Source organism: Balaenoptera physalus (genome assembly GCF_965194825.1).
Source record: "Balaenoptera physalus genome assembly, chromosome: 4".
Lineage (NCBI taxonomy): Eukaryota > Metazoa > Chordata > Mammalia > Artiodactyla > Balaenopteridae > Balaenoptera > Balaenoptera physalus.
Genome location: NC_138891.1, coordinates 94082743 through 94105951, shown reverse-complemented (window position 1 = coordinate 94105951; position 23209 = coordinate 94082743). Strand labels below are relative to the sequence as shown.

Here is a 23209-nt window from a genome sequence, read left to right as displayed (position 1 = left end):
ACCCTATCCATTTTTCCTTAACAAACTAATTTAATAAGTTAATAACCTATAAATCTGTATCTGAAGCTCATTTCCCTCTACTCTATTCCAGAGCTATATGTACAAACTCTAAACGATTACCCCCACATACATAACTAAAAGGCCCTTCAAACACAACATGATCAGAACTAAACTTATCTTCTCAAAAATAATTTTTTAAAAATCTCACAACAAAAAAAAAAAAAAAAAAAATCTCACAACTACAAAATCTGATCCCATGTCAGTGTTTTCTACATTAGTAATTAATACCACTATCTGCCACCTTATACAAATAATAAACCTAGGAGTCCTCACAGAATCTCCCTTTTCCCACACTTGCCATCTAATCAATCACCAAGTCCTTTCAATTCCACCTGCCAATTATTTCTCAAAATATTCCACTCCTCTCCTTTCCCATTCCCCCATATTAGTCTGAGTCACCATCGTCTCTCCTAATGTCTTCACTTCTCCTAACCCTAATCTTCTTTTTACATTGTATCTAGAAAGATATTTTGAAATTAAAATTGGATCATGTTACTCACATTTTAAAAATCTTTCAATGTCTCCCTATGAATAAAGACCAAAACCATTCTATCCTCATATACATGATTCTGCATTTATAAATCCTGTGTTTCTCCATTCTCTCTATATATATATGTTATATATAAATCCACATTTTTATTAAAATGCAATATATATGTTGTATTTATAGTAACAGTAGCATATATCATATGCTACTCTTTCTAGAAATACAAGTCTGTTTTTATTTCGGTTTCTTGAAATTACTCCTCTCCCCACCCCTCTCATCTTAAGGGTTTTATCCATGATGTTTTCTCTGCCTGCAAATACTCTACATTTTTGCCAGAGGAGCTGTAAATGGGTTCTCATACTAGGTTCACCCTATTGTTTTAAGTTTCCATTTTATCCTTTACTTCAACTTTTTAAGCACATTACACTTCCAATTTCTAGTTCAATGTTTGTCTTTTCCATTAAACTGTAAGATCAGTCACCATTTGTTCACCATTATATCCCCAAGGCTCAACCCAGCACTTGGAGAATAGTAGCCTCAATGTTACTTACTTACTTACTTACTGACTAGTTAATTAATAAATTAATACTGTGTTTGGTTTTTAAACATTTAATTTAGGTACAATGCATTTCTGCACATCTGCTAATGTTAATAAGTAATAAAAATACTAGTTTAACATTGCTTTTGATTTTATGTTTGTTTTCATATAGTTTGATTAATTAATGTAAGAGAAATAAGTTATGGGTAACCGTATACTCAAGAATTTCCCTGCTGTTTAAGCAAGTCCATGGCATAGAAAGAGCACCTACTTCATTATTTCTTAAGACCATGGTAAAGCAGTATTTACACCATTTTGAATCAAGGAAAACTGAGTTACAAAGAGGTTGCTTAACCAACAAGATCTCTAGGTTAGACATTGGCAAATAGTAGGCTGTAAGTCAGGATGAATACAAAAGGGTTTGAATAATACATATCAAAACATTGTAGCCTCAAGTATCACTAAACAGGAAGGCTGAGATGAACATTTTTCAAGGACCACTAATAATCCTATCATCTACTTGTGTGGTTTAGAGGATTAGAGCAATTCAGTGATTCACCACACCCACCACTAATCTTTCATTTCCAATGTTATTTATTCTGATGTAGAATATTAATTAAACCAGTTCTATACAGATATAGTCTCTTGAAGTGCTAAAGCAAACACTTGAAGTAGTCTCATTGAGACTGATATTAATATCAGGTTCATCTACAAAATCCCCTGAGTACCTGAAGAATACCTACTTTAGGTTATGAAAAATACTGGGTTCCAACACTTCAATTTATTCAAGTATTTTGTTTCATTTCCATAATCTGTTTTTATGTGCTGCTTTTTCATTTTTAAAAATGGGAGTGAGTTGAAATTAATTGCTTGGTTGCATGAACCTTAATAATTACAAAAATCTCATATGGTTTATTTAGCGCATTCCGTTTTAAGAGATGCTTGTAAGAAAAACTGACTGTAATATGATTTTATGTATGAATCCCCCTTTAGTGGAAAAAGAGTTTCCTGAACTTTTGGCCAACTGTAATAAAGCTTTATATTTTTCTATTAACCATACCCTAGATGTCACTGACTTTCAATTTTCTTTCAATGCTCAGTCATAGAGACCACATCGCACTGCAGGACGTCCATTCTTCTACTAAGTTCTCCACTCCACTTCTGAGACCCTTAAAATTTCTGAGACTAATAAAGCATGCACATATGCCCCTCAGATCCCTCCTTCTCATCACTTTCATTTTGGACCACAGATGCTCCCCAAACCTACTACTCAAAAGTGGCTTCCGAAGTAAAGCTCCTGTCACTCACACAATGCAAGCATTGTTAACAAGCTGCTTTTTTCATTCCTCGAAGCATACCCTGGATCAAGCCATAATATTTTTAAAATATTCACTAAAGGGATAAGAAAAGTAAGCTGAGAGAATAGCTTATGTCCCAGCCTAGCTCTCAGCAAACTGACACAAGGAAAGCCAACTCAGACTCCAACAAAGTTTAGTGTCACAGTACAGCTCTGCTTCCATGCTGGAACAAAAAGAAATTCTGCTCCAATCCCAGACTTCAACATTTCTTACTCCAGAATTTAACTCTTCCCAAGAGAGGGAGTTTTTAATTATTTTATAGGGAAATTCCCATTTCCACCTATAAAATAGGATCTGGGAATCAAGATAATCATATGTATCTGGCTTTTAAAATATTACATGACATTCCATGTGGGATACTAATAATGCAGCACAAGTTGGACTGTGACAGCCTCAATCTGGCTAACAGCCTTTCTTCTATTACGGGATGAAGACACTATCAGATTTACGTATCTTTCCTGGAGTGATCTCTTCTTCCAATAAATACAAGTAAATGTTTGGATGTAAAAGAACACTACCCCCCAAGGACAAATAATAGTTTTCAGTCATGGGATAGCCTATATCCAGATTCAAGGAAAAAAAGTTCATTTCTCTATCTCAGCAGGGATACAGTTTTGCGTAAGATAAACCTAACTTCTATCATTAAACAGAACACATTTGGTTGGAAGCAGCTGCATTTTGATTACTTCTCTCCTCAAGGTTACACTATAAGGGGACTGTAGCTATTTGCTTTATATATGCATGAGTAAAAGAGCAAACCAGAGTAACAAGTTCCCTATTCAATGTAAAGAAATATAAAGTCCAGTTTCTAGCCCCAATCACTGGAACTTCCAGCAAAACCAAAAGAGGCAGTTTTCAACTTTCAGCATTCTAAAATTCAGTCTTCATTATACAATCACACACACACACACACACACACACACACACACACACACACAAAATCAAAAGAACCCAATAGTCAGTGACTCAATTTGCTTTTCCCCTGAGGAAAGCTGACATACTGTGTATTTCCTCTAACTTCTATTACTTATCTTCCTGGCCACTGCTAATTAAGCTCTCTCCTTTTAAATCTTGTAAATCATTAAGCAATTTATCATTCACCACGTTGGAAAATCATCTCTATTGTTTCCCAGTATTGCTTTTAATCACACATTACTGTCAACCCCCAACTCAATTGTATACTTGAAGGGTACAGTTGTGGAGTGGGGACAGATTTGTGTCTTTCAAACTACTTTGAACTGTTTCTCTGCACTCAATAGGTGGTCAATAAATATTGATCCTAATCTATTAATATATTCAAAATAATACAGTCTCTACTGTCTTTTATTAACCCCATTGTGCCATCTACAAGTTATCTTCATTTTAGTACCACTGAATATTAAATACGCTATCTCAGTTAATGCTGTGACACATCTCCTAAGTCATAAATGACCCTAAGTTTTAATAACTCCCTCTTTTCTTATTGTCTCAGTGAATTATCCAATAATTTGTCTAAAATTTTTCCTGAGAAAAGCCTGTGTAACTTTATTCCTCTGTATTTTCCTTAGCTTAGGACTCACCTGGAATATTCTAAGGACTGCTAGTAATTCCCTATGCCTCCAGTCAATTAACATGACTGTTCATCATTTCTACTAATCCCATCAACAAACTGCTAAACATGAAACTGATTTTGTCACACTTTGGCTTGAAATATTCCAATATTTTCCAATTATAACCTTTGTTTGGCATCAAAGCTCTTCACGATATTGTCCCATTCTTCATCTCCAGTCTTATATCCACCAAATTATATTACACACACTGCATCCTGCCACACTGAAATTTCCACTTCCTCTTGGATACAGCATTTACTTTGCACATGTATATGTTTTGGCATAAACAAAGCATGTCAGCACATTTTATCTCTGTACAATCTTATTAGTCCTTTAAAACACAGGTTAAATATAATATTACCTTCACTGTAAATTCATCCATGTCTCTTCCAAGTAGAATTATTAACAGCAATCTAAATTGTATCTCCATAGCACTTTATTCATATCACTAATATAGTACTCATGATGTTTATTGTTTACTATTTGCTTATATGTTTTTTCTGCTTGTTCTTTAATGAAAATGACATATTTATATCCTACAAACTTCGTTCCATTTCTGGAAACTTATTGGTCTATGGCAAGAAAAAAGCATATAATTCCAAGTTATAAAGATATAAGTTGAAATTTCAACTCTGTTGCTGGATTCAAATTTAAGATCCAACATTGACCAGCTATAAAGAATAATTTAACCTCCCTGTAAATGCAATTTTCTATAATGTAGAGCTTATAACACTTACCTAATTGTGTGGTAATAATTATCAATATGATTTTAGACCTGTATATTGTAGACTCCCCTTAAATAAAAATTTTTATTATATCACGTTAGAAACCAGTTGAGTAAATGAATTCTTTACCTTTAATATCTCCATAATTTTATTATGTGATTTAGCTTCTGGCCACTGCATCTGCACCCAATAACACATCAAGAAATAACATATAAAACTAGCTCTTCTGCTTAGATGTAAAACGCTGCGAAGAATGTTGCTTCCACCTCCACAATGAATAAAAGCTGAAAAAACACAAAATCACAATTTCTTGAACAAATCCGAGAGCAAAAGCCATAAAACACCTGTTAACCAGGTAAATTCCAAAGAGAAACAAGCTTCTCCAAGGAGAAACAAGGTACACAAACTGTCATATCTGTAGCAGAGCCACCCACCATTTCTTACCTGATTAGGTAAGAAAAAACAGTCAAAATTTTATTTAACTGCCAAAGTTCAAGTGTAGACAAGTTTATCAGTTTCAAATAGCTGAATCCTGGACAAAAGGGAAGTCTCCACACATTTGCAAAACTTTCTCACAGGTCTCTACCAAGTGAGACAAGAAAGATTTGCAGCAGGACATGAGCTGAGAATGAGTAATGCAGGTATGAAGAGGTAATTGGGGCTGGGAGGAAACTAATTAAACACTGTATATTTCTCTAGACCTTTCTCTCTTATGAAGCAGCAGCTTTTAGCTTGCTGATTGAAGGGCAGCAAAGTCTTTCATGCCCAGAGCACAGGCGAAGACCTTGTAACTGGGGAAAGATAGAAAAACAAACTCTGTACTCTGGAAGATAGCAGGAAATCAAGATGGCAGAATACATCTTAGGCCCAAAATCCTGTATTGATACCAAGCAGTGATTTCTTATTGCTAGCAGAAAGGAAGGTTCCATCAAAATGAATCACATATATGACAGTCTTTGACTGTCAAGGAAATGAGAACTTGGACTGCTGAGAAAACCATGTTCCCAAAGCTAAGGCACACAAGGCCTCCATCAGCATGAGGCTGAATTAGGAAAAAAAGAGAGGAAAATCCTGACCCAAAGATAATCCTAGTACACAGCAATAAGCAACAGTAATTTGCTATTGGGGATGGGACAAGAGCATGAAGAGAGACCTGCAGTTCTGGCACAGGTATGCAGGAATAGCTGAAGCTAAGGATAGAATACTTATACTGAGAAAACTCATTCAAAAACATAACCGAAACATTAAAAACAAGACAAGATCAGCCCAAACTAAAGAAATTTAAAACAAATGGTGCACTAAGGATAATCATAGCAATAATAAAACCCACAACCAGTTCATCTCCTGACTAGATTCATTTAATCCTATACCTCACTTACACCTTGATAGAAGAAGAGGTATGAGTTTTCCAGGCATAAAATATATCGACCTTCACTTTTATTATTCTAACATGATGTCTGGCAGTTAATCAAAGATTATAAGACATTAAAAAATTAAAAAATGAAAGGAAAAGAAAACCAAAGAATCATAATAAGGTGAACCAGAATAAGAGATGACCATATGTTGTAACTCTCTGACAAGGATTCTAAAATAACTATGGTTAATTTGTTTTAATCTAGTGAGATAAACAAAAAGACAACATGCATTCACAGATGGAGAATTTCAACAGAGAGTAGAAACTATATGAAAGAGTCAAGTGCAAATGCTGATTTTTTTAAAAAAAGATACTCAGAAGAAGAATTCATTTGGCAGGTTCATAAGTAAATTCAAAACAGTTAATGAAGGAAATAGTGAACTGAGAGACTGATCAATAGAAATTATCCAAACTGAAACACAAAGAGGAAAAAGAAGGGGAAATACGGACAAAGAGTTTATCTAGGGACTGTGGAAATTTTCATATGGTCTACCATATGTGTAATTTGAGTTTCAGAAGGAGAAGAATGGAACAGAGGAAATATTTGAAGTGATAATTGTAAAGAATTTTCCAAAATAATGAAAGGCATAAATGACATATTAGAGAACCTCACTCAGGATAATCTCTCTCTCTCTCTCACAGACACACACACACACACACACACACACACACACACACACACACACACCACACACAGCATGCAAAAATCTTAAAGGCAAGTAGAGAGGGGAGAAAATGCACATTACGTACAGAGGACTAAAGACTTGTAAAACAGCAAATTTCTTGCCAGGAACTATGCAAGTTAGAAGACATTTGAGTGACATCTCCAAAGTACTGCCTACAATAAATTCACTTTAAATATGAAAATATAAATAGATGAAAAATAAGGTGATAAAAAATTAAAATATTGAAAAATATACTGTGCAATCAATAAAAAAAAGCAAAGGGGCTATACTAATGTCAAACAAAATTGACTTAGAACAAGGAAGAGGAAGAACATTATGTAACGATCATTCACTAAGAAGATGTAACAATCTTATATATAAGTGAATGAATCAATCAAATAAGAAAGTTTCAAAATGCATAAAGTAAAACAGATAGAACTGTAATAAGAAAAAGAGAAATCAATGGTCATAATTAGACAACAATAGCTCTCCTCCACTAATTGATAGAATAAATAAACTGAAAATCAGTAAGGATCTAGAAGACTTAACACCATAAGCAGGAAAATTTACAAAAGAGTTATAATAAATAAATCAACAGTGGGGATAAAATGGAATAACCAAAAACACTCACTAGAAAAGAACAGAGAAAAAAATTACAAAGAATAGGTAGATAAATGGGGAATGAATAAAAAATGTTATATTTAAATACAACTAAATCAATAATTTCACTAATTGTATAAATGCTCAAGGTAAAAAATGAAACAAACAAACAAAAACAGAGTTTATCAGATTAGATTACCATAATACTGAAACCAAACAAAAAATATTATAAGGAAAGAAAACTACAGACCAATATCTTTTATAAGCAGAGACACAAAATCCTTAACAAAACAGCAAATTAAATCTAGCAACATATAAAATATCAAGGTCAAATTGGATTTATCACAGAAGTGCAAGTTTGAATCAACATTAAAATATTAAACTAAACATTCACCATGTCAATAGACAGAGAGAAAAAATTATAGGATGCCCTTAAAAAATACAGAAAAAGTATTTGACAAAAGTTAACATCTATGTATGTTTAAAACTCTCAGGAAACTGAGAATAGAAGACTAAATGCTTTTCCCTTAGTTAACTTGGAACAAAGTGAAGCTATTCATTGTCATTATTCCTATTTATCATTTTATTGGAAATCCTAGCCAGTCCAACAGACAAGAAAAGGAAATAAGTGGTATAGAGATTGAAAACGAAGAAATAAACAGTTTATGAAAAGATACATGTTTTTCTGCATAGAACACCTCAAAGTCTCTAGAGAAAAAAAAAAAAGCTACTAGCATCAATAAGTGAAATCAATTTTATCTTTAAACTAGCAATGAAAAAACTGAAATTAATATCATTATTACTGTCTGAAATAACACTAAATATATGAAATGCTTAGAAATGTCTATCAAATTATTTGAAATGTATGTATGCTGAAAAACATTGATGAGATAAATCAAAGAATTGAAATAAATGAAGAGATATACCATGTTCATGGATATGACAAGTCAATATTGTTAACAGGTCTTTTGTCCCCAGATAGATCTAGAGAGTAAATATAATCCCAGTAGAAATTTCAGAAGTCTGTTTTGTTTGTGTTCTATTTTGTTTTCTTTAATAAACAAGATGATTCTAAAATTTATATAGAAAAATAAATGACCTAACATGGAAAAACACTTTGGAAAACTCAGAATGAACTTGAAAAACTCACATCTCCTAATTTAAAGCATATTATATTTTTGGGGGGAGGGAAAAATTACTTTTATTTTTTAATTAACTTTTATTGGAGTATAGTTGATTTACAATGTTGTGTTACTTTCTGCTGTACAGCAAAGTGAATCAGTTATACATATACATATATCCACTCTTTTTAAGATTCTTTTCCCATATAGGTCATTACAGAGCATTGAGTAGGGTTCCCTGTGCATTACAGTAGGTTCTTATCTATTTATATATAGGAGTGTGCATATGTCAATCTCAATATTCCAATTTATCCCTCCCCCAATTTCCCCCTTGGTAACCATAAGTTTGTTTTCTACATCTGTGACTCTATTTCTGTTTTGTAAATAAGTTCATGTGTACCATTACTTTCTATCTTGTAAAATATACAAAAATTAACTTGAAATGGATCATTGATCTAAATGTAAAATTTAAAATTAACAAGCTTCTCCAAAACCAAAAAACACAGAAAAAAAACATTTATGATCTTATGTTAGGCAAAATTTTCTTATGTATGATACCAAAATAAGATATTTTATGGACTGAATGTTTATGTCCTCCCAAAGTTTATATGTTGAAATCCTATTCCCCAATGCGATAATATCGGGAAATTGGGCTTTTGGAAGGCAGAGCCCTCATGAATGGAATAAGTACCATTATAAAAGAGGTAGACTTCACTTGTTCTGCCATGGGAGGACACAGTGAGAAGATGGCCATCTATGAACCAGGAAGTAGGCTCTCACCAGACATGGAATCTGCCAGCACTTTGATTTTAGACTTCTCATCCTCTAGAACTATGAGAAATGAACACTGTTTAAGTTTTCAAGTCTATGGAGGCTAGAAGTCTAAGATCAAGGTTCCAGCGAATTCAGTTTCTGGTGAGAGTCTATTTCCTGGCTTGCAGATGGCTGCCTGCTATCTATGTCCTTATATGCCCTTTCCTCAGTGCATATTTATTGTTGGGGTTGGGGGTTGGAGAGCAGTGGAGAAAAAGAGAAAGAGATTAATCTCTTCTTATAAGAACACTAATCTTATTGGACCAGGACCCCACCCTTATGACCTCCTTTAACCTTAGTCCTTGCTTAAAGGCTTTATCTCCAAATACAACCACACTGAGGGTTAAGGCTTCAACACACAAATTTTAGGGGAAAACAAACATTCAGTTCATAACATCCCACCCTAGGTGCCCCCCAAATTCATGTTCTTCTTGAAAATATATTAATTCCATCATAACATCCCTAATGTCTTAACTCATTTCACCATCAACTTTAAAGATTAAAGTCCATAGTCTCATCTAAATCAGATATGGATGAAACGAGAGGTACAATTCATCCTGAGTCAAAATTACACTCTAGTTGTAAACCTGTAAATTCAGACAAGTTATGTGCTTCCAAAATACAGTGGTTAGACAGGCATAAGATAGACATTTAAATTCCAGAAGAAAGAAATCAGACGAAGAAGGGGTAGTGGGTTCCAAGCAAGTTCAAACCTAGCAAGTCAAATTCCATTGGATCTTAAGGCTTGAGAATAATCCTTTTTGGTTTGATGCTCTGTCCTCCAGGGGCACTGGAGTAACAGTGTCATCCCCACCACTCCTTTGGTTCACTAGAGCATCCCCACCCCCATGGCTCTCTATGGTAAACCCACTCATGCAGCCCTCTGTGATGGCTTCCCAGTCACCTGAAACAGAGGTGAGGCACCACCTTCTGGAACCAAAGAGGAATCAACCTTGCTTCCTGTATCTGTGGTGAGAGTGGCAGCCCTAATGATCTATGAATTAACTTTGGGGTCATTATTCGCTTGTCTTGAAGGATAAAGTGTATTTGCAGCTGAATAAATACTTCCACTGACCTGTCCTGAAGAATCCAAAAAGTCTAACAGCTGACAGACTTCCTTTATTTTACTTCCTTTTCTCCCCTTAGTTCAAACTGACAGTGTCTCTGTTGATATAATCCCATCTCCATTCCTGACTTTGGTTGAGATGGCTGATTAAATCTATGAGTCACACTCATGATTTCCTAATCAATGACTATTCAGCCACATTCTTAGTCTTCTGTTCAGAACATGCTATCTCATTTTTTTTGTAATGTGGATAGGCTGAGAATATCCCAAAATTTCAAGTTCTGGTTTGTTTTTTTTTTTTAAACAATTCTTTCAAGTTATCTCTCTCTTCTCACATATCATCACATTTTGCAAAAGTATTAAGGAGAAACAAAGCCACTTCTTCAACACATTGCTTAGAAATCTCAGCTAAATATTCAATTTCACTGTATGCAATTTCTATCTTTCCAAAACACTAGAACACAATTCAGCCAAGTTCCTTGCCACTTTATAACAAAGAATGCCTTTCCTCCAGTTTTCAATAATATGTTTCCATTTTTCTCTGAGACCTCGCCAGAATAGCCTTTTAGTATTTCTACCCATATTTCTACCAAAATTCTGTTGCTGATGATATAAGTATTCTCTAAGACAATAAAGGTTTTCTCTGTAGCTCACCTGTTTCCTTTTTAATCTCTCACAGAATTACCTTTAATATCCATATTTCTACCAGCATTCCTTTCAAGGAAATCTTGGCTATTTCTGCCACCTTCAAACTTTTCCAGTCTCTACCCATCACCCAGTTCCAAAGCAACTTCCATATTTTTAGATATTTGTCAAAGCAATACTCTTTCAGCAACTTTTTTCACAATCACCAATATCTGGAAAATATCCAAATGTTCTTGTTCTTCAACAGGTGGATGAATGAAAAAATTGTATCCAAGGATGGAATCAAGATGGTAGAGTAGGAAGATCCTGAGCTCACTATTCCCATGGACAAACCCAAAATACAACTACATATAGAAAAATTCTCTCTGAGAAAAACCCGAAGACTAGCAGAACAGCTTTTCCACAATTAAGAATATAAATTAAAAAACACTTTTAGACAGGTAGGAGGGATAGAGATGCAGTCTATTCAGGACCCACACCCCTACCACAGTGACCTATAAGCAGTTTAGGATATCACAAACATAAGGTCTTCCCTAAGGAGTAAGGGGTCAGAGCCACATGTTTGGCACCGTAGCCCTAGAGAACAGCTCCAGGAAGATGAGTCACCATACCATCTGGCTTTGAAAACCAGCAGAGCTTATGTGTGGGAGAGCTGGCGGGCTGTAGGAAACTAAGACTCCACACTTAAAGGGTTGAGGTACAAACACACTCTCCCCAAGTACCAGCACAGAGGCAGGAGTTTGAAAAGTACCTGGTGCTCTAGTTGTACTGGCAAGGGCACTCCAGCACACACCTGGCCCATACCTACTTCAGCTCCAGTGGCCCCACCAAGACAGCCCCAACCCATCCAGGCAACATTTGACCCTTGCCCACTCCAGCTCTAGCAATCCCAACAAAGTGGCCTGGGCCAACCATGCATGTCCTGGGACTCCTCCACCAGACTGCACTCACCCCAATACCAGCCAGCCTGAAAAGCTGCCAGGTACACACAGTCTACGCAGGAGATGCCTCTACACAAGGCCAAGCCTTTAAGGCTTAGAGACTTGCCTATTTCATAGAAACAAACACAGAAGTCAAATAAAGTGAGGAGAGACAGGAATATGTTCCAAATGAAAGAACAAGATAATCGCCAGGGGGAAAAAAAACGTAATGTAAGGGAGATAGGTAATTTACTGGATGAGGTGTTCAAAGTAATGGGTCATAAAAATGCTTACCAAACTGAAGAGAAGAATGGAGGCACACAGTGAGAACTACAACAAAGGGTTAAAAAATATAAAAATCAATCAGAGCTGAAGAATATGGTAGCTGAAATGAAAAATACACTAGATGGAATCAATAGCAGATTAGATGATACAGAAAAATGCATAAGCAATCTGGAAGACAGAATAGTGGTATTCACCCAAACAGAAAAGCAAAAAGAAATTTTAAAAAATGAAGATAGTTTAAGGGACTTCTGAGACAACATCATACTAACATTCACATTATAGGGATCCTAGAAATGACCAGAGAGAGAAAGGGGCGGAAAATTTATTTCAAGAAATATGGCTGAAAACTATCCTAGCCTGGGCAAGGAAATAGATATTAAGGTCCCAGAATCAAAGAGGATCCCAATCAAAGTGAACCCAAAGAAATCCACACCCAGACATGTCACAATTGAAATGGCAAAAGTGAAAGATAAAGAGTAAGTTTTAAGGCAGGAAAAGAAAAAAAACTAGTCACATACAAGAGAACCCACATAAGGCTATCAAATGATTTTTCAGAAGAATCTTTGCAGGCCAGAAGAGAGTGGCATGATATATTTAAAGTGCTAAAAGGAAAAACTTATAATCAAGAATACTATACCCAGCAAGATTACCATTCAGAATTGAGGAAGTGTGAGAATTTCCAGAGGAGCAAAAACTAAAAAATTCGTTACCACAAAACCATCCTTACAAGGAATATTAAAATGTCTTCTTTAAGTGGAAAAAAAAGGCCATAACTAGATATAAGAAAATATATGAAAGAAAAAATCTCACTGGTAAAGACAAATCTATAGAAAGGCAGTGGATCAGCCATTTGAAAAGCCAGTATGAAGGTTAAGACAAAAGTCATAAAATCAACTTTAACTACAATAAGAACACAAAATTTAAAAATGTAAAATACGTCAAAAACATTAAACATGATGGAGGGGAGTAGATATACAGCATTTTTACAATGCATTGGAACTTGAGTGACTATCAGCTTAAAATAAACTGATATATATATAGGACAATATATATGAACCTCAACGTAACCACAAAACCTACAATAGATACACAAAAAATAAAGAGAAATGAACCCAAACATAACATTTAAAAAATATCAAACTACAAGGGAAGAAACCAAGAAGAAAGGAACAGAGAACTAAAAAACAACCAGAAGACAATTGACAAAACGACAATAAGTACATACCTATCAATAATCACTTTAAATGTAAATGGTCTAAATGTCATAATCAAAAGACATAGGGTGACTGCATGGATAAAAATACAAGACCCACCTATAGGTAACCTACAAGAGATTCACTTCAGCTCTAAAGACAGACAGACTGAAAGTGAAAGGATAGAAAAAGATATTCCATTAAAATGAAAGGAAAGCTGAGGTATTAATACTCATATCAGACAAAGTTTATAGACAAACTCTATAAAAAAAGACAAAGAAGGGCATTATAAAATGGCAAAGGGATCATCCAAGAAAAGGATATAACATTCATAAATATTTATACACCCAACATAGGAGCACCTAGATATATAAAGCAAATATTAGCAGACATAAAGGGAGAAACTGACATTAATACAATAATAGCAGGGAACTTTAATATGCCAATTACATCAATGGATAGATCATACAAACAGAAAATCAATAAGGAAATATTGCCCTCAAATAACACATTAGAGCAAACTGAATTAATAGATATGTACAGAACATTCCTTCCAAAAACTACAAACACATTCTTTTCAAGTGCACAAGGAACATTTTCTAGGATAGAGCACGTGCTAGGCCACAAAACAAGTATCAATAAACTTAAGAAGACTGAAATCATATCAAGCATTTTTCTTGGACCACAGTGATGTGAAACTAGAAATCTTTTACAGGAAGAAAACTGGAAAAAACACAAATACATGGAAACTAAACAACATGGGTCAATGAAGAAATCAAAGAGGTAATCAAAAAATACCTTGAAACAAATGAAATGGAAACACTACTTTCCAAAATCTATGGGACACAGCAAAAGCAGTTCTACACAGGAAGTTCATAGCAATACAGACCAACTTTAAGAAACAAACAAACCAGAAAAAAACTCTCAAAGAATCTAACTTTACAACTAAAGGAACTAGAAAAACAGAAACAAAGCACAAAGTTAGGAGAAAGAAGGAAATCATAAAGATCAGAGTGGAAATAAATGAAATAGACACTAAAAAATAAAATAGAAAAGATCAATGAAACTAAGAGCTGGTTCTTTGAAAAGATAAACAAAATTCATAACCTTTATCCAGACTCATCAAGAAAAAAAGAGAGAGCTCAAAAAAATAGAATCAGAAATGAGAGAGAAGTTACAACCTAAACCACAGAAATACAAATAATCATAAGAGACTATCACAAATAATTTTATGCCAACAAATTGGACAACCCAGATGAAGTGGATAAATTCATAAAAATATACAATCTTCCAAGAGTGAATTAGGAAGAAACAGAAAACCTGAACAGACCAATTACTAGTAATGAATAAGAATCAGTAATCAAAAAACTCCACCCCAAAAAGAGTCCAGGACTATACAGATTCACAGGGGAATTCTACCAAACATTTAAAGAAGAGGTAATACCTATCCTTCTCAAAATATTCCAAAATATTAAAGAGGAAAAAATGCTTCCAAACTCATTCTATGAGGCCAGCATTACCCTAATATGAATATCAGACAGACCGTGAAAAAAGAAAGTTACAAGCCAATAATTTCTAATGAAGAGAGATGCAAAAATTCTCCACAAATTATTAACAAACTGAATTCAACAATACTTTAAAAGGATCATACACCATGACCAAGTGGGATTTATTCCAGGGATGCAAGAATTGTTCAGTATCTGCAAATCAATTGATGTGATACACCACATTAACAAAATGAAGGATAAAAATCACCATAAAGCTCCTAGAAGAAAATATAGGCAGTACACTCTTTGACATCAGTCTTAATAATATTTTTTTGGATTTGTCTCCTCAAGCCAGGGCAACAAAGGTAAAAATAAACAAATGAGACTACATCAAACTAAAAAGCCTGTAAGCATCAAAGGAAATGATCGACAAAACAAAAAGGTAACCTACTAAATGAGAGAATATATTTGCAAATGATACGTCCAATAAGAAGTTAATATTCAAAATATATAAAGAAGTCATATAATTCAATGTCAAAAAAAAAATCCAATTAAAAAATGTGAAGACCTGGGTCAGTGTCAGAGGTACGGGGTGTGAGAGTCAACAGCTACTGCTGGCCTTGCAGGTACAATGGGTCAAGAGCCAAGGGATGCAGGTGGCCTCCAGAAGCTGGAAAAGGCAAGGAGACAGATTCTCCTCTGGAACCTCCAGGAAGAAGTACAGCCTTGCTCCCCTCCTGATTTTAGCCCAATGAGTCTGTCCTCAGATTTCTGACCCCCAGAAAGGATGGAAGATGGCACTTCTTCCCCCAACACACCCCATCACACCCAGACCTCCTCTAGAGGTGCACAACCCAGCAGAACTTGAGTCATACAGCAGAAGGCAGTGTTTCCTTTTCATGGCCAGCTGAAGTCTCCAATGAAAAAGATTAATGATGCAAGGATCTAAAAGTCAATAAGAAGAAAAGGCCAGGACCCTCCACCATTTGTAAACACTGTAAAGCTTTGTACTGAGCAAATGGCTGCAGACAGGGAAAGCTAATACCAATGCAATAAAAACCCAGGGCTGAAAAAAAAAAAATGTGAAGACCTGATAGACATTTTTCCAAAGAAGACATACCAATGCCCAACAGGCACATGAAAAGATGCTCAACATTATTCATCATTATAGAAATGTAAATCAAAATCACAGTGAGATATCTCCTTGCACCTGTCAGAATGGTTATTATGAAAAAGACAAAAGATAATGCGTGTTGGTGAATTCTTGTGCACTGTTGAAAAGACTTACTGGGAATGTAAATTGATAGAGCCACTCTGGGAAACAATATGGAGGTTCCTCAAAAAATTAAAAATAGAACTATCATACGATCCAGCAATTCCACTTCTGAGTTATTTACCTAAAGAAAAAGAAAAGACTAATTTGAAAAGATATATGCACTCCAATGTTCACTGCAGCATTATTTACAATAGCCGAGATATGGAAGCAACCTGTCTAATAGATGAATGGATAAAGAATATGTGCTCTATCTATGTATTTGTGATATACATGCATATGTATATATATTTGTGATACACACACAGGAATATTACTCAGCCATAAAAAATCAAATCTTGCCATTTGGGACAAGATGAATGGACCTAGAATATATTGTTCTAAGTAAAATAAGTCAGACTGAAAAATATAAATATGATACGATTTTCATTATACATGGAACTAAAAAAACAAAACAAATGAACAAACATAACAAAACAGAAGCAAACTCATAGATACAGAGAACAAATTACTGGTTGTCAGAGGGATTGGAGGTGGGGGGATTGGTGAAATTGGTGAAGAGGATTAAGAGGTATAAACTTCCAGTTTTAAAATCAGTAAGTCACAGAGATGTAAAGTACAGCATAGAAATATAGCCAATAATATTGTAATACTTCCTATGGTGACAGAGGGCAACTAGACTTATAGTGATGATCATATATAAATGTGGAATCACTACGTTGTACCCCTGAAACTGATATAATATTGTAAGTCAACTATACTTCAATAAAAAATTATATCCATATGATTGAATACTACTCAACAATAAATAAGGACAAAATACTGAAACTGCAACAACAGAGATGAATCTCAAATTATGCTAAATGACATAAGCTAGTCCCGAATAGCTAGATACAGTATGATTCCTTTTCTATGACATTCTGGGGACAGAAAACAGATTCCTCAATTGTCAGGTGCTTGAAGTAGGGAGGTGAGATACAAAGAGACAGATGGCAATGTTTCGGGTGAGGAAACTATTCAATATCTTGATTGCAGTGGTGATTATATCACTATAAACATTTTTCAAAATTCTACTGTGTATAAATAATACTAAAGGGGAAAGAAAAGAGGAGGATGAAGAATAGGAGGAGGAAAAGGAAGAGGAGGAAGGGGAGGAGGGCTACAGAAATGTGTGAGCCTGGTTCCAAGATCATTTCCAAATGATCTATGCCCCTGGTATTTTACCCTGTGCAGACCACTCCAATGAATTGGGGCTTACCATGTATGAACCAATAAAATATAGTAGAGGATATTACTTAGTTGCAAGATTTTTTAGGCCAAGTCGTAAAAGATCTTGCTTTCTAAGAACAGTCATTCATAGAGCCCTGAACTGCAATGTAAGAAGTTTAAATACCTTGAAACTACCATTGTGGGCAAAATACACAGGGAAATATACTTTAGAAATTCAAACCAGAAAAGGCGAGAGGGCTGACTGCTCAGCCACATTGTAGGTGTTGCAGTCATCCTGGAAATTGTAGACCAGAGACCATTTGTCCTGCTGAAGCCTGAACAAATTGAAGATTTATGAGAAAAAGAAAGGATTGTCGTTTTAAGACACTAAGTGTTGGCATGATTTTTTATGAAATAATAGATAAATGGAAGAGAAAATTTTAAACTAAAATAATAATCATTAAATGGGTGTAAGCAATCAGGATAAATGCTAATACCTCAGAAGCAAAGAAAATCTTATAGAACAGAATAATCAAGAAGATAATTCCTCCCATTTGGGGAAATTTTCCCCCACCTTTCTTTTTCTAAAACTCCTTGAAACATCTGTTAATGGGGATCATGAGATTTAAAAAAAAAAAAAAAATTGCTTAAATTTAACCTTAATGGAATCAAGCCTTCTTACATTCAAAGGGAGATCAACCAACAGGTTAGATATGGTATTCCTGAATTCTGATATATACATTATGATTCACAATACAAACACTCTTAAACATCATGCCAAATCCAGCCTTGAAGTCTATGAAATATAGTTAAGCATTTGTATTATAAACTGCGAGATAATCTGAAAATTGCTGATATATTTGTAATCATCTTATTTTTCCCAACGAAGTTTAACCCATTTCTTTGCTGGGCCCAACTGTCAGGATTTGGTTATGAAAATACGATAGTCATTGGCCAATTTTAAAAAATGGTTTTTAAGGAAAACGTAAAAACCTCTTAGAGAGGGTCTGTATGTCTTTAGTCTTACTTTTTTTTACATGGTGCACATACAAAATTAATTCTATCTGCCAAATGATAGGAATTTTTCTGGATGATAAATAGCAACATACAGAGGAGCACAGATAAAATTTGAGGGACAATAGATGCCAGCATTGAGATTTCTGATAAAAGAGGCCAAGCTGACTTACTGTGGGCACTGCTAGGCCTAATTATTGGGGCCACACCAGAGTGTGAACGTATACAGCCAAATGACATTCCACAGTAGAATGTCAAGTCAAGATGGCCCCAGGTAGAACACTGAATCAGATATTAATATATTGAAAGTAACATCTTGACAATTTAGAAGACAAAATGACTTTAGTTCAGATAAAGACTGATTCTCCTCCACCTTAAATAAAACATCACATTCTTCCCTAATTTTCCAATCCATTTTATCTTACCATCTTTCCCCTTTAGCCATCATTTTGTGTTAGAATGCACTTTCTCAAATTTCTACATCTTCTGCAGCATAAAACCTTTCACAGTGAGTCAGAATAGAGATTCATAATAAATTTACTGACATTTACTGACCTCCTGGTAATTGCTGTCCCCTTAAGAAGACAAGAGTCTAACTCAGAATGTAAAAGAATAATTACAATAAGTTGTGGTAAATGCAACAGAAGGCTGTACAAGGCACAGATGTAGCATCAATGCATAACTAATTCTTCCAGGCTACAGCAGGCTTGCTGGACACATCAGATGGACATTTATTAGACATTTATATGAGTTTGCCAAGAGGACAAGTGGTGAGCAGATTGTTCTAAGCAGAGGGGAATAGCAGGTGCGAAGCCAGGAGGCTAAAAACTGCATGATGCTTGGTATTTGATAAATCATAAGTATGATTAGGGGAGTAGCAGGAGATAAGAAAGAGACCAGATCAAAAAGGGCCTTGTATTTTGTAGCAAGGCAAGAGGGAGAGAGTGAAGTTCTTTAACTGGAAGAAAAACGTGATTAAATAAACATTTTTTAAAGATCACATTAGCAATAAAGTGAAGGATGGCTACAATGGAGGATATTTAAAAACAAAGAGACTATTTAGGTCACAATTTGTCTCATCATAAGATGAAAAAAAGCCTGAAAAGTGGCAATAAAAGTGGCAAAGGCATAGAGGGGAGAGGCTAGTTTTGAGAATATTTAGAAAGAGTACAGTTTGATAACTAATTAGATGTAGACATTGAGCTCAGCTAGGATTCTGGAATAACTCTTAGATTTTACCTAAGGTAGTGAATAACTAGTGAGTCATCATCCAATACGGGTATAGAGAAGGAACACATTTGGGTGGAAAGGTGAGTTGAACTTTTGAAATTCTGAGGTTAAAATGACCATAGAAAATACAGGTAGAAATGAAAATAGGCAAAGAATAGTTGGGATTCCCTCTAGCATTTGGGACTCCTACCTAATCAATGACATTTTCAGATTTCATTATCTATTAAGGCATATTTTCTATGAGCAGCTGCATGAAAATATCATAGGTTAAGAGCACAGACTCTGAAGCCAAACTGCCAGGATTCCTATACTTGCTCTGTTACTTTGGGGCTGCATGAACTCCAGCAATTGCTTAAGCTTTCTAGGCCTCAGTTTCTTAATCTGTAAAATAGAGATAATAATGATATTTTTTTTCATAGGAATATTATGAGAATTCAATGAGATATTAACACTGCACTAGTGCACTATGTGCCTGGCACACAGTGAGGACACTGTGGTTGCTAAATAAGATAAATAAGGCAAAGAGAAACCATTCATTTCAATATGATATTATTTTCATCTGGTATAGAGACATACCATGACTAAATTTTATATTGATTGCATACCATAAAGGCAAAAAAGGGTTTTTTGTTTCTGTTTTTTTAAGTATTTTCTTAAGAGCTGATAAAGCATTGAATTATGTGCTTCTGAAAAATAAGGAACAGGGCTTAACATTTATTAATTTGTTTTTCTGTTGATTGCAGTGTGGTTTACAGGAGACACAAATCTCATTAAGGCTGTTCTGATTTGAAATTTAGCATTTAAATAGCTTACTATTTTTCACAGAGGTCTTCAAATATGAAAAATAATTTTTTCATAATTTAAACTTGGTCTAATTTAACATTGAGGCAGAGGAAAAGAATACCCTTGTTTTAGGCCAATAATATTCTGATGGGAAGCATATAATTTTTAATTCAGTGGAAATGTACCAGGGTTTTTTCTAGAAAAAAATGAATGTTTCACAGTCTTACTCTATTGTATAACCCAGAAGAATGGTTCATGAACTTTTTTTTCCTGTCAAGATGACTTTTCATCATCTTATTAAAGTTCAGTGATTCCTTTCAGCATCCCTCTGAACTCCCACACTGCTCACTCTTGCCATCTCATTAACTAACTTCTGCACCTTGCCCACTAGTCTGTGGTTTTTGCCTTTTGCTGTTCTGTCTCCCAATGCCTTCAGGAGTTAAACATCTTACTCCTCTACAGACACTGCATAAAGCTGGAAAATTATGAGAAAAATTCCCTTTTGCAACAACGTCACTGTAAATACTACAATTATAAAGATGACTCTGAACATAGGGCAGAATTCCAAAATTGGAACTGATTTTGTCTGAATTAATGGCACTTTGGGGGAAAAGAATCATGGAACTGGTGAACTTTTCACCTCAACTCATTTCTAGAATATTATCTGAGTTTAGCTAGGAGTGATTAGGTTAGAGGAATCATTCTCTTGGTACTGGAAGTAAGGAGAAGCAGAGATCAGCAAATAAGGAGGAAAATTAGTCTTTTGGATACAGTCTCAACTGTTTAGTAGTTTCACCTTTACATAAAATTCATTTTCTTAAATAACTTCATGTTTTCTTATGGAATAAGAAACTTGGCACTACACTCTTGACTAATTCTCAATGCAAGATAAAACAATGGCTACAATGAACAAAATGTCAGTTCCAAAGCCTTCCTATTTTAAAATAATACAGCAGTGACATCCTTGCTAGATACTGGCTACAAAGAAAGCCCCAATGTTAAAGCATAGACAGGGTGATTAAAACCTCCATTCTCATATCATAAATTTAAAATAGAATTGTTGCTTATATTAAGAAAAATATTTGTTTCCATTATACAAATTTAGCAGGCTTTTGGAGAATAATTTTCTTGGCCCAGGTCTCTTTTAAAAAGCTATCCAAAGGAACATGAAATTATGCCATCATTTTATACATTTCCCCATAGCAAGCAGAGCATTCAAAATCATTTCATTTGTTCAGACGGTGAGTACTCTCTACAGGGACTTAGACCTTTACTGCAATCACAGCACCTGCAGAATTTATTCTGGGGCTCAGCACACACCTGTGAGCCTTCATCCATCCACATCAGAAAGACTGCTTAAAACCAGGGCAGAGGGATTATCAACCTCATCATGGGATTTGCTGTCATATTTCCACTGCACACACGATTGAGAGATCCGCCCACGCATTCAGGTTCTTATCTTCTAGTCACAACACATTCGTCACCTTTTCCTTCATAATTGCTTAAGTCCCGAACTCTGTCCTTACACACTGTTGCAGCTTCAGCTCTCCCTCTGTCCTAGACTGCCTGACAAGGACCTCAGCCTTAACACACAACATCATGGATTCTATCTGCGGATGTTTAGTTTGAAAATTTGGCAAGTACATTTACTTTTTTAAAAATTATTTGCCCTCGGAAATATGCTTGATGATAGTAATTTACAAAGTTCTTTTATATACACTGTTTAATTTGAAAATCATAACCATCCAGTGTGATAGAATGTCAGCCTTTGTCACAGCCCCTGCATTTATCTTTCTCTTCCTGGCTTCCAGGGCTGAATACATTTCCGGTCCCCACTTACAGATCAAGACTGAGTTTAGTTCCTGAGCCAACCAGCAGTGGTGGGAAGTAAAAGTCCATTTTATTGGAGGTTGTAATTAAGTTATGTATATTAGACTCAGTGATTCAGCCAAGATATCTGGGTTTCCTGGTGTTCCAAGACTTGTTCATACATTGATGGAGCTTTCAGTCGGAGAAAAACCCAACATACCCTTGTCCTTACAAAGCTGCAGCCAAGAGTTGGCCCTGTTCACAAGTGTGTGCACATGATGGGGTTCCCCTCTATAATTTCTTTCTGTTTACTTGGTGCTCTACTTTATGACCCCAGAATCAGGGTCCTGCCTTACACCCCAGACGTTGATAGATCACCTACCTCCTGTCAGATCACCTCCCAAGAAGCCAGCTTCTTTTCACTGTGTGTCCTCTCATGTGGTCCCCGACTAGATCCCTGAAGAACATAGATTGACTTCTTGAAGCTAATGGATCCCTCCTGAATTCCCAGCTGTAGCTATGACTGAAATTCCTCGCCAACTTTACACCAGCCACCCCCACCAAGTGCACCTAGACTATTGCAGTAATGATGATGATGATGTAATAATAATAAACAATTCTTGAAGTTTTTATGTTTGCCAGGCACTATTTTAAGCTGTTTATATGTAGTAATTATTCAATCTTCAAAATAACTATATGAGATAGAAAATGTTACTCTCTTCATTTTATAGATGAAGAAATTGAGGCACAGATGAGCTTAATCAAATAATCAGGAAATTGTGAGCTAGATTTTAACCCCAAAGTTGTTTTGCTTCTAGAATCCATGCTCTTAACCATGATTCAGTAAATTCTGCATGGGCATGGACTTTGGATATTGCAACTTGAATCGCCGGGTTTCCTTTGCAGGGGAGGTTACTATCACCTC

At 35.2% G+C, this 23209-nt stretch overlaps 1 long non-coding RNA gene across 1 annotated transcript; it reads right to left on the bottom strand.

Annotated features, from left to right (window-relative positions):
- Window positions 1–218: 218 nt before the first annotated feature.
- Window positions 219–22374, bottom strand: LOC309660170. Its single transcript, XR_014263231.1, has 3 exons — window positions 16057–22374; window positions 9708–15534; window positions 219–9657 (listed from the first exon to the last, which is right to left on the bottom strand). It is a non-coding gene; the product is annotated as an uncharacterized lncRNA (long non-coding RNA).
- Between the last annotated feature and the right edge of the window lie 835 nt (window positions 22375–23209).